This window comes from Strix uralensis, chromosome 18 (assembly GCF_047716275.1).
Source record: "Strix uralensis isolate ZFMK-TIS-50842 chromosome 18, bStrUra1, whole genome shotgun sequence".
NCBI classification, from domain to species: domain Eukaryota; kingdom Metazoa; phylum Chordata; class Aves; order Strigiformes; family Strigidae; genus Strix; species Strix uralensis.
In genome coordinates, this window is record NC_133989.1 from 7,752,494 (window position 1) to 7,762,693 (window position 10,200).

Sequence of the window (10,200 nt, forward strand, 5' to 3'; positions counted from 1 at the left end):
TACACAAGAGTAGGTGCTTTCAAGTACTTGGAAACAAACATTGTACTAAAATTACTACTGGTTACTGGCAGAATTACTTGTAAATGTCTATATTCTAGGATGGAAATAGTATTTAGGGTTTTGCAGAAAGTGTTCCTTAAGCTTTTTGTTCACAGATGTATCTTTGTTCTTATGTACACACATTTGCCAAGAATTTCCTAAGCAACTAATGATTATGCATGCTTCAATTTTGGGGTATTCAGCTTGTAACTTCTCAAAGAACTTAACCTTTTATGAATGCTGATTCTTTGGCAGTGAAATATCGTAAAGGTCACCCCAAATTGACATTATTAGCATACTTTCAACCTTCTCATTTATTTTGAATTTACTCCCCCAAGTTGACTCTTCATGAGACGGTAGTGTTAGTTCTTATAAAAGTTGAAAAATACGATGTTAGTTTGGAACTGGAGTTGTAAATTTGGGGAAAATTTACTATCTGTTTCTGAGGAATATTTTTTTATGTTTTCAGACTCAAAAATTTATTGTCAGACTCCATGCATTGATCACATTTATCTAAGTACTTTTTTTATATCTGACTTCCTCTTCATACCTTTAGTTGATCACTGCCCTACCAACAAGAGAACATGAAGTATTGAAGTACTTCTGAAAAATTTCGCTTTGCAATCTGAGATAATTAAAACTGTAATCTAATTGTTATCACCAACAAACATCTCAAATATTTAAAGTGAGATCTCTGTTCCAGTTGCTAGTCTGAATTTGGATCTTGTTGCTAACTGTCTATACAGGGAGAAAAAATCTTCTCTGGCTAAAAAGATCGGGTTTTGCAAGTTAATGCAAAGTCTACCTTCAAAATAGACACCTCTAGTAACATAATGCATTATTGTTCCTACACTTATTTGTACTTCATAGATGTAATTGGGCTTCCTTACATTAAAGCCAGAGATACAGAAAGCGCTGAAATAATGCCCAACAGAGGGGAGGTGCAGTGGGAGCAACACAGGTCACCCTTAGGGCCTTTCCCTGTTGATGGCTGTTTTCCTCAGCCTCCTCCAAGTGGAATGTGAGACAGATGGAGGCCTTACACATCACCTCTCACAAAAGGGCCAAAATGGGGCTGCAGGGCTTGCTTATCCTCTGCTGCTCTTCTCACGGGAGCTTGCAGAACCTGGGACTTCCATGCCAAATGGAAGACCCTGAACTGTGCAGGGACAAGCCAGGTTCTTCCCAGAACAGTATGCAAGGAACACGTAAAAAGATAGCTACAGATATGTGTTTAATTTCACTTTTCCCAGCATATATTACATCTGAGACATTTCTTCACAAGATAGGTTTGGTAACTGTCTCCAGTGGACAATGTTTCCAGCCTCACCATAGCTCTGATTCACATGTGGTCGTTGTTCAAGTGAGAGATGTCCACACTTAGGCAAGATAGACTTTTTATTTTTCTTTTTTTTTCCTGTTGCATTTGGTGGGATATTTAACTTTCATTATCAGAACTAGTCCAGAGCTGTGGATTTAATATCCGGCCCACAAGGAGGTTTAGGCTTGGGCCAGATGATGAACACTATATAAAAGCTAATGTTGCTGCACTGTATAAAGAATCAGCTCAGGTAGAAAAGGGAAGGTGCGAAAAGGGAGGTGTTCGCAACGAAATAGACTGCAAACAAGCTGCTGCAGAACCATATGCACAACCTGTTCTCAGCAGTGAAATATTAAAGATGAAGCAGATAAAACAATCCTTGGTATTGAAAATAAGATTACTGCTTTCATGCATGTGTATTGGCACTGCAGCCCTTTCCACAGATGGACACTATTAAAGGGAGTAATCAAATATCAACATGTGTTTCATACAGAAAGAGACCTGAAGCTAACTGGCTAGCAGGCGAATTTTTGTATTTATTTATTTTTATATCAGAAAGGTGACTGAGATTTTAAGATTTTTTAGGCTGATGCTGTGTGGCTGATCTGGTGGTAGTTACTGGGAACTTGAGGTGATCCTCACCTCAAGTTCCAGTCTAATAAATGCATGATACATGTGTTTTAAGAAAAAGTAAAATACATGAACCTGATTTCACACAAGGTCTTGTCACCATTTCTGGTAGGTTTCAACATGCACTAGAATAATTTAGATGATAAAAATTTACTTGCTTTTACTGTAATTAAATGGGTATACATTAGGATTACCTAAACTGAATTTAATAGAATCGCAGAGTGAAGAACAGATGCAATGCTGCAAATCTTGAGTGGTGCTTGTCTTCTCCCAGTATGATAAATATTGCAGCTACTTACTGAATTACTTAGCATATGACATTTCTGAAACTGATTCTGGACATAGCAGGGGAGGAAGGACACTGTACACAGATTTGCAGTCGTCACACCAATCTTCCACTTCTTCGCAATCCCATCCAGTTCTATTCAGACTGTACAGAGCAGTCTCCTCCCCTGCCTTCCTGGCAGAAAAACAGACAAAATTGTCACTTCCCCAAGTTGCTTCCTCATGCGGCAGCTGAATCCCATCTCCGTCCAGCTCTCCTGTTCTGGGCTTCACTTCCCCAGCGCCTTTGTGTCTTGTGAATGCTGTGTGACACTCCATTCTTGACATGGTCTCTTCAGTAAAGCTGAAAAAAGTCGCTGCTGTTATTACAGGAATTGAAAAGTACTTTCCCAGAATTACATGTATCTTTAACCACTAGTTTATCAAAGTTTGCTGCTTGAATTTCTGTTAAACTCTCTTTTCTTACACAGCCCTGCTGTTCTACTGCAGTTTATCTGTTTGTCTATAATAATGTTAGGTTTGTTTTAACTTTTATTGAGGCAGTTGATAAGATCCTGGGGATTACTGAACTCAGCAAAAGCTGTATGCCCTACAATTGTGTATTACACAGTATTTCTTGATCTTGCAAATTCACTAAATGTCAGCACAGTGGTACCAATAAAATCATACATACTGCTTTGCTAACAGGGCAAGAATGAGTTGTTCTGTCCAGAAATGACTGTCTGAAACAGATTTTCCATGAACTGTTTTGTCAGTATGTGTGCGTGCATGTACACACATACAATCCCGGCATTCCTGGGACCTCATGGATTAAGTTCCCATAAGCACACATGATATAATTTCTTCCAGGACCAGATTCATGTGGTAATGTCATTGTTGCACAACTGCTTTTCTCAGCTTTAAAATAAAGACATTAAGTACTAAATAATCAAAAGATTTCCTCCTTACCTCCCTCACTAATTTTTTCCAATGTGAAATCTAAAAGCCAAAAATTAAAAAAAAAAAAAAAAAAAGTTAGCTTCTTTATCAGAAGTACAGACATTACTTTACATTATAAAGAGTTTCATTATCTCCCCCTTCCCCACCCCCAAAACAGAAGTTGTTTCAACATCCTGGCTTGTTGGTGCTTTCATACCAGCAATATGCTTTTTGGCATGTACTGTACGTTACACTAACAACCCAGCCTGCCAACAATTTAATAGCTCTGCTATGCGATTATAGTTTTCAGGCCATACCCACTTTATTGACACAGTTTCCTTTTACTATTGCTTAATATCACTTCCCTCCTCTTTCTGCCACCCCCTTCTCTCCCCACCCCCGTTATCCAGCCGCATCTTTCTCTCCAGTGCCAGTAGAGGGCACTTGGACTTAGTTTCTTGCACGGTTCAGTCGCTAAAACTATTCAAGCAGTTGCACTTGCAGGTTGTTGGTTTGGGTTGGGTTTTTTTTTTTTTTTTTTTTTTTCCCCTCCCTGTCGTCCCATTCATAGAAACCTGGACACACACACAAAAAAAAAAAAAAAAAAACAAAAAAACAAAAAAAAACCCAAAAAAAACCAACCCACACCAACCCACACACACCCCAAAAAACCAAACCCAAACCTACATGATCAAAATCTACATAGAGATCAGGGAGGGGAGAGTGGTGCCTGTAGGTACAGATGTGCCAGGGATGGGGCTGTCACTGCAGGGGAAGACACTGGGGGACACCATTTTGGTAAACTCCAAGTCATCCGTTCTCTTCAAGAGGATCTTTCTGATCATGGAGGGAGGCTAATGAAAGGGTCCTCCAAAATGTTTTCAGAGCAATTTCTTCACAGCGGTGCTCTGGGTAAATAACACTTCTGCAGCCTCAGCAAAATGGTGGCTTTTCCTAACTATAGCTTAGTGCTGAGCACAGGACAACAGTGCGCACCTCCAAACCTCCCTGCTTCTTCCTCTGTTTACTCTTTGATATTTTTTCTTCAGGATTTACAGCTCAAACTGGATGTTGTGTCCAGTAATCTCTGTTCAGGTTTCCTGTTAATCCTATCCTCCTCCACAAAGAATAAAGCAATGCCACTGTATGGTTTAATTCTTAATATTTGGCTCAGGAAAGCTCCTACTCAGCACTGTTCAGAGTATCAATGGAGATGGGGTTTCATTTGATACCTTTTCTGGGATCCCACTGATTAAAAAGTGATGTGGGGTGTGTGACTGTGGGAGTGGGGCAGACAAAAGTGAAGGAGTGTCACTGAAGGGGAGAGGGGTGATGGTTAAGGGGAAATGAGAGGGCTCTGGATTCTTCATCTGCTGCCTTGTAAAAACTAATGTACTTAGGACAAAAAACCAATAATTTGCCTAAAAATGTATCTATGCATAGTGTGACATGAATGTTAAGCAAGCGCCACAAAAGTGCTTTTAAATTAAAGAGAGAGGATAAATGAGAGTAAGTGCCTTATGTATATGAAAAGACATATTCCCCACTCCATTCTCTCTTTCTCTTTCAAATGCAGAAGAAACAAAAAGGTCAAGAGAGATTTGGTGGACACCATAACACGGAAGTCACTTTTTGTGCTATTGTGGATGTGTTATTGTTGTTCTCTTACTGCCTTGTTCATATTGAGAATGAAATAAAAACAATGCTAATGAGAAGAGAGGGACAAAGCCTGCGCTGGGCCAGATGGCTGTTGGAGAGGAAACATGCTTACCTGTGTACTTTACCACATTGCTTTGAAGAAAAACTACACTGTTTACTCTTACCATATCTTTCTCAGAAAGTAACTTTCAATTTTCTGCTTGAGACCAGTGAAATCTCTTACTGTAAACCATTCCCTCCTAACACTGCCATCCAATTGGGAAAGCTGTTACCTAATAGAAGTAACTGAAGCATGTCTGGTACAAAATATAAATAGGGTTGATGGCTGACAATTCCACACAGTTAAGCAAAGACAACCGATTTGTGATTTACATCTGTCGTAAGTGTATATACAGATGCACGGTCAGTTCTGTGCTTTCAGTTCATGTATAAGTCAGATAACTGTATAACTGCTTTGTGAGATACATAATTGCCTAGTTATGTACATAATTAATTATATACTGTATGCAATCGTAACTGCATGAATAAAATAGGAGTGCAGTCATACCTGTCACAATAGGCTGAGCTTGGACAGACAGCTGAGTTATTAATGAGAAAACCTTGCATATACTGAGACAGCTGGGATCCTTAACTTGTCATCTGTGTAACCTCAGCAGAGTAGCCACCGCAGAATCAGTCACTTTTAAAAGGAAGTATTCTTATCCTGCAGTCTGCACCGGTCCAAAGTATTCACGGTCCCTGCCCTAAGCCGAAGCTGAGAAATTATTTGCCAGCACTTCTGGTATTATTTCTAGTGCAAATTCATCTGGGTTTGAAAAGCACACTCAGCAGGACCTGTATAGAGGGTGCATTATCAGTTATGTCCTTTCAGCATAAAGGAAATTTTTTTATTTCCTACTTTCATTATAAATCTGAGAAGGCATTGTCTTTGTAAAGTATCTTGGTCTTTTTGTACAACAGTTCAAACAATGGGGTTCTAATTTATGCCTGCGGCTCTTAGGAACTATGATATTTCCTGAGACTGAAAAGGGTGAAACTCTTCTAAAACTGACTAATACAAATTTCAGTTTAATAACGGAAAAAGTGTATTCTGAACTCTCTCTTTAAAGATAAAGGATGGTTCCTACTCAACGTGGTGTCTGAAGTTCCTGGTATTCGGTGTCAGCATTCTGGTTCAGGCAGATATGAGTCACGGATCCAGATCAAATTTTTGTGTAAATGAGGCAAATGTTCAGGTTCTTTAGTTGGTTCTGACAGGCATATCACTGCACTGAGATTTCTTTGGTGATAAGCGTGTTGGATGAAGCAATTAGCAGTTTACCCTTTAATCACAACCCGAAGGTTACAAGAGAAGTTATTGGAAAGGGACAGATACTTAGATAACAGGAAAAAAAAAAATAATTTGTGGTCCTTGTGCTTACAACGGCTGTGTTTTCATCCCTGGAAAGTTTGGTATATATTTCTGACTCTCCATGCATTTGAATCCTATGACAGACAAAGGCCTAGTTGCCAGAGCCAGAAAGATTTTTATTTATATTTTTTACACAGTCCAGAAGGAGAAAGAGAAAAATAATTTATCAGTTGGCCTAGTAAAGAGAATTGTATTTCCCTATAGCTTTGCCTGGCATAAGGAAGGCTGGGATAACCTGCTTAGGTTTTCCTGTTGCATTTCTGTCAAGCAAATATTATCAGTAGTGCCATTCCTGTAAGTCAGTCATCCTCTTGGAAGGGAAGAGGTGGCACAGGCTGGAGCTCTGAGCTTCTGGGGTACTTGGGGAGTATGGAGCAGTGCCCAGGATGGACTCAGGCATCCCCTTCCACTGCGGGATGATGTGTACCCATGTGCAAGGGCCATGGATGCACATATTCACCTAGCTGAGGCTGGAGTGGCTGCCCCAGCCCACCCTGGGGGCCAGGCTGCTTATGGGATTGGTCCTAACCCCACCCCAGGCAAAAGGAGCCAGGTTGGCAGAAACCTTCTCGCTTTTGTGTTCAAGTTCATTGGTTTCAGGCCAAATGAGCCAGAGGCAGCCATAAAAAGCAGCTTGCCAGCAAATTCTGAGATGGCAGCAATGAGCAGCTGAGTGGGGACAGAGATCTGCCTGTGGTTTAAGATTCAGTGATAAGCTACTTCCAGCTTTTCCTCCACAGGGTAGTATTGATTTATTATATAAAACAGGGAGTGTCGTCAGGGTCAATCTGGGCAACCAGCATAAATCTAGTTTATATGCTTCCCTCTCAGTGTTCATGCACCTGCATAGTACAAGCAGCTACAATAAAAGTTGTGGTTAATAAGACAGTAAGGAACATAGTAAGGAAGGGCATATTGTAGGTAGTTCTTTTCTGACCATAACCCACTATAGTGAATGAAAGGTTGAAATAAAAAGCACAATCAAGTGCACATTGTACACTGATACACAGTATGTGGTCAAATGTTTGGATGGCTGTCAGAACTTTCTAGTAGTAAAAAAAACAAAACAAAAAAAGCCCACACCCTACACATCTGCCACTGCCTGACAAACTACATAGCATTTCCTTGCTTCTAATAAAGATCACACAGCAGCTAATACTCTATCAAAGCTTAAATACCAAATAAATGCAGCACTTACCTCCAAGGGCCTATGCCCTGGTTTTATTGGCATGCGTAATGGAGGCAGTGTCATGAGAGGCTTGTGAAATGCAACTTCCCACATGCAGCAATGCTTTTTGAACATCTTGGTGCAGATTTTCTTAAGAGATATCTGTGTTCTTAGAAAGAGCATGTCTGTGCTCTGAGAAATCACTTATTCTAGTCTTGTCGATAAAACTCTGGAGAGAGAGAGGGAGAAAGAGAGTACTGAAAGAAGAGTGATCTACCAAGTACAGCTAAGAATATAGTCTGCAAGGTACAGAGGGGTTTATTGGAACCGAGCGATCGATATTTTGCAGGTTGATTTATTCTGTGAAGCAGGAACAGCGGTTCCTTCTTCAAAGCCTACCAAGTGACAAGGTATTTGAGCCAGAAACTCTAATTCTGGAACCTGATATGTCCAGGAAGATTTGGGGATCTATACCCAGCCTGTGTGCGGTGACTGATAACCTATCTAAAAGCTCCTGCCTGTTTGTGCCAGAAGCCGTTGGTGCTATCTATGTCAGAGGTAGTTATAGAAAGAGAAACTGCTGATTTTGTTTCCACACGGAAGATGTTTGAATATTAGTGTGCTTAAAAAGAAAAAAAAGACTCACAGTATCTGGAGTAGGGCAAGCAACATTTATAATGTCAGTGAGAGTCAAGTTTGGGTTTGGAATGAGCAGACTAGGCTGAATCAAATAAGCAATCCAAATCTGTACTACAGGAAGGTCAAAACTTTCTTCTTCATCACTCAAAATATTGCTCAGTGTGGCTCACTTTATCACAAAATACTTAAATGCCTTAAACTTAGGCACTGGATAATCTGTTTAGATAAAAAGTAATATTTTGTGGAATGAGATCAAATAAGCCACTTACAGATTTGATCACAGTTAATTTAACAGTTAAATAATTAATTTAACCATTTTTTGGTTTTAAATCACCTGATTCAAGTCTATTTGTTCACAGTGATTCATCAAATAGCTTGTGCAAACAAACCGTGTCCTGTGATTTTTCCATAGACAGTCCAGGAGGAGGTTCGTGTTGTTCAGTTTTTTGTCACGTGATTGGTCACAAGTCACATTCTGTTATTTCTGTTTCCTGTTTGATGACAGAAGTAAGAGATGGCAGGACTTGCAAATTATCTATCTATTATGCAAATAAAAACCCAGCTTTTGAGAATTGTTCCAACACTTTTCCTTCTGACAGTTCGACCCAATATGCGTTTTGCATCAGTAATCGTGATGCTTCTCTTCAGTATTCTGGAGAACAATGATGCACAAATCTTTCTTCTTTGCATTTATACGCCTTGCTTTATTTCTTTGATAATGCTTTATGTTTAAAACACTGAAACTTTGGAGCTGGACAGTTGTTCATTTGATGTATCAACATGGGCCACTTTCTTCATCTCCCTGTAGAAATGCAGTTCGAGGATTTCATATAAAGACTGTGCAGCTACATGCATAAGTGGCTATGCATTGCCACACTGGAACTAACTGCATGCACTAATATAATTTAAATTAGATATGAAACTGTGCAAAGGCCAGAGAAACATTGCAGGCCTGCCAGACCATACAAAACCAGTACCTTTCAGTTGCAGTGGGCATGCTGTTATGGTCCTGGCATTATTTTCTATTAGTAATTGATCCAAAAAAGAAAAAAAAATAGTACAAATGAATGATGGTTGAGGAAGAGATTTAAAACAATCCCACATTTGTTTCCTGTAGCCTACATAACACTTCTTCTAATGTCAGCCGCATCGTTTAACATTAGTTTAAATGAAAATGAAAGACTGCAAGATAAGATCACACAAAAAACAAAGGTCGCTAAACTAATTCTGTCTGCTAATAGAAAGACGTTTTTATAAAGGTATATTTAGTAAGAAGATACTTGAGAAAAAAAGCGAATGTTCAAGCGGTATCTGTCAGCAAACTCACAGTCATTAGACAAAATCATACTTGCTGATTGTATTTCACTTTCTGTTACCTTTGGAAATTAAGGGGGCTAAGGGGTAGGGAGGAGACATCTACATAAAGCAAAACCCATCATGTTATAAGGTTATAAGAATAATATCCATTGAATTCCTGTTTTAACAACCTATAAATTATCAAACAGTAAATAAGGCCAGTCAGCGTAGCACGTACCCTCTGTCACTTACTCAGCAGCAAGGGGTGTTCCTGGAGATGGCAGAGTCTGTTTTAATCTGCAGACTGGATAATTCACCTATAGGAAATCAAGAGCTGATTATATGCAGGGATCTTGGAGTTAAAGTGCTTTATGAAATCACATCAATGTAACCAGAATTCTGTTGGTTTGGACCTGAACAGAAAGGTTTGACAAGGCTACATTTAAACTAATTTTAGGAGAAAAACATGGTACTTGGTTTTGTCTATTTATTTTATAGTTTCGACTACAGTACTATCTATTCTAAAAACAGAGTTATCAAATCTAAAAATATGAGACTTTTTTAACATTTGGAATAAATCCAGTAATTCAGTATCTCTCAACCCAAAGTCAAGTCAAACTTTCTGCAGAACTGTAGTTTTATTTTCTGGTTTTAGGTGGTTTTAGGGAAGGGAGGAAGGGCTAAATGAATTTTGTTATCATTTGGTTAGAACAGAATGCTACCACTTAAAACTACGGTGTATGAAATAAATATTTCTAGTTTTTAGCTGAATTTGCTAGTACATGATATTATTGTTTGCACAAATTCATGCCTGTTAAATGGCCATGTCCATCA

General features: G+C 39.1%; 1 long non-coding RNA gene across 1 annotated transcript; it reads right to left on the reverse strand.

The window, feature by feature from the left end:
• Positions 1-1,256: 1,256 nt before the first annotated feature.
• LOC141951815 (uncharacterized) lies at positions 1,257-7,812 on the reverse strand. The gene is made up of 2 exons (XR_012631457.1): positions 7,462-7,812; positions 1,257-2,618 (listed from the first exon to the last, which is right to left on the reverse strand). It is a non-coding gene; the product is annotated as an uncharacterized LOC141951815 (long non-coding RNA).
• Between the last annotated feature and the right edge of the window lie 2,388 nt (positions 7,813-10,200).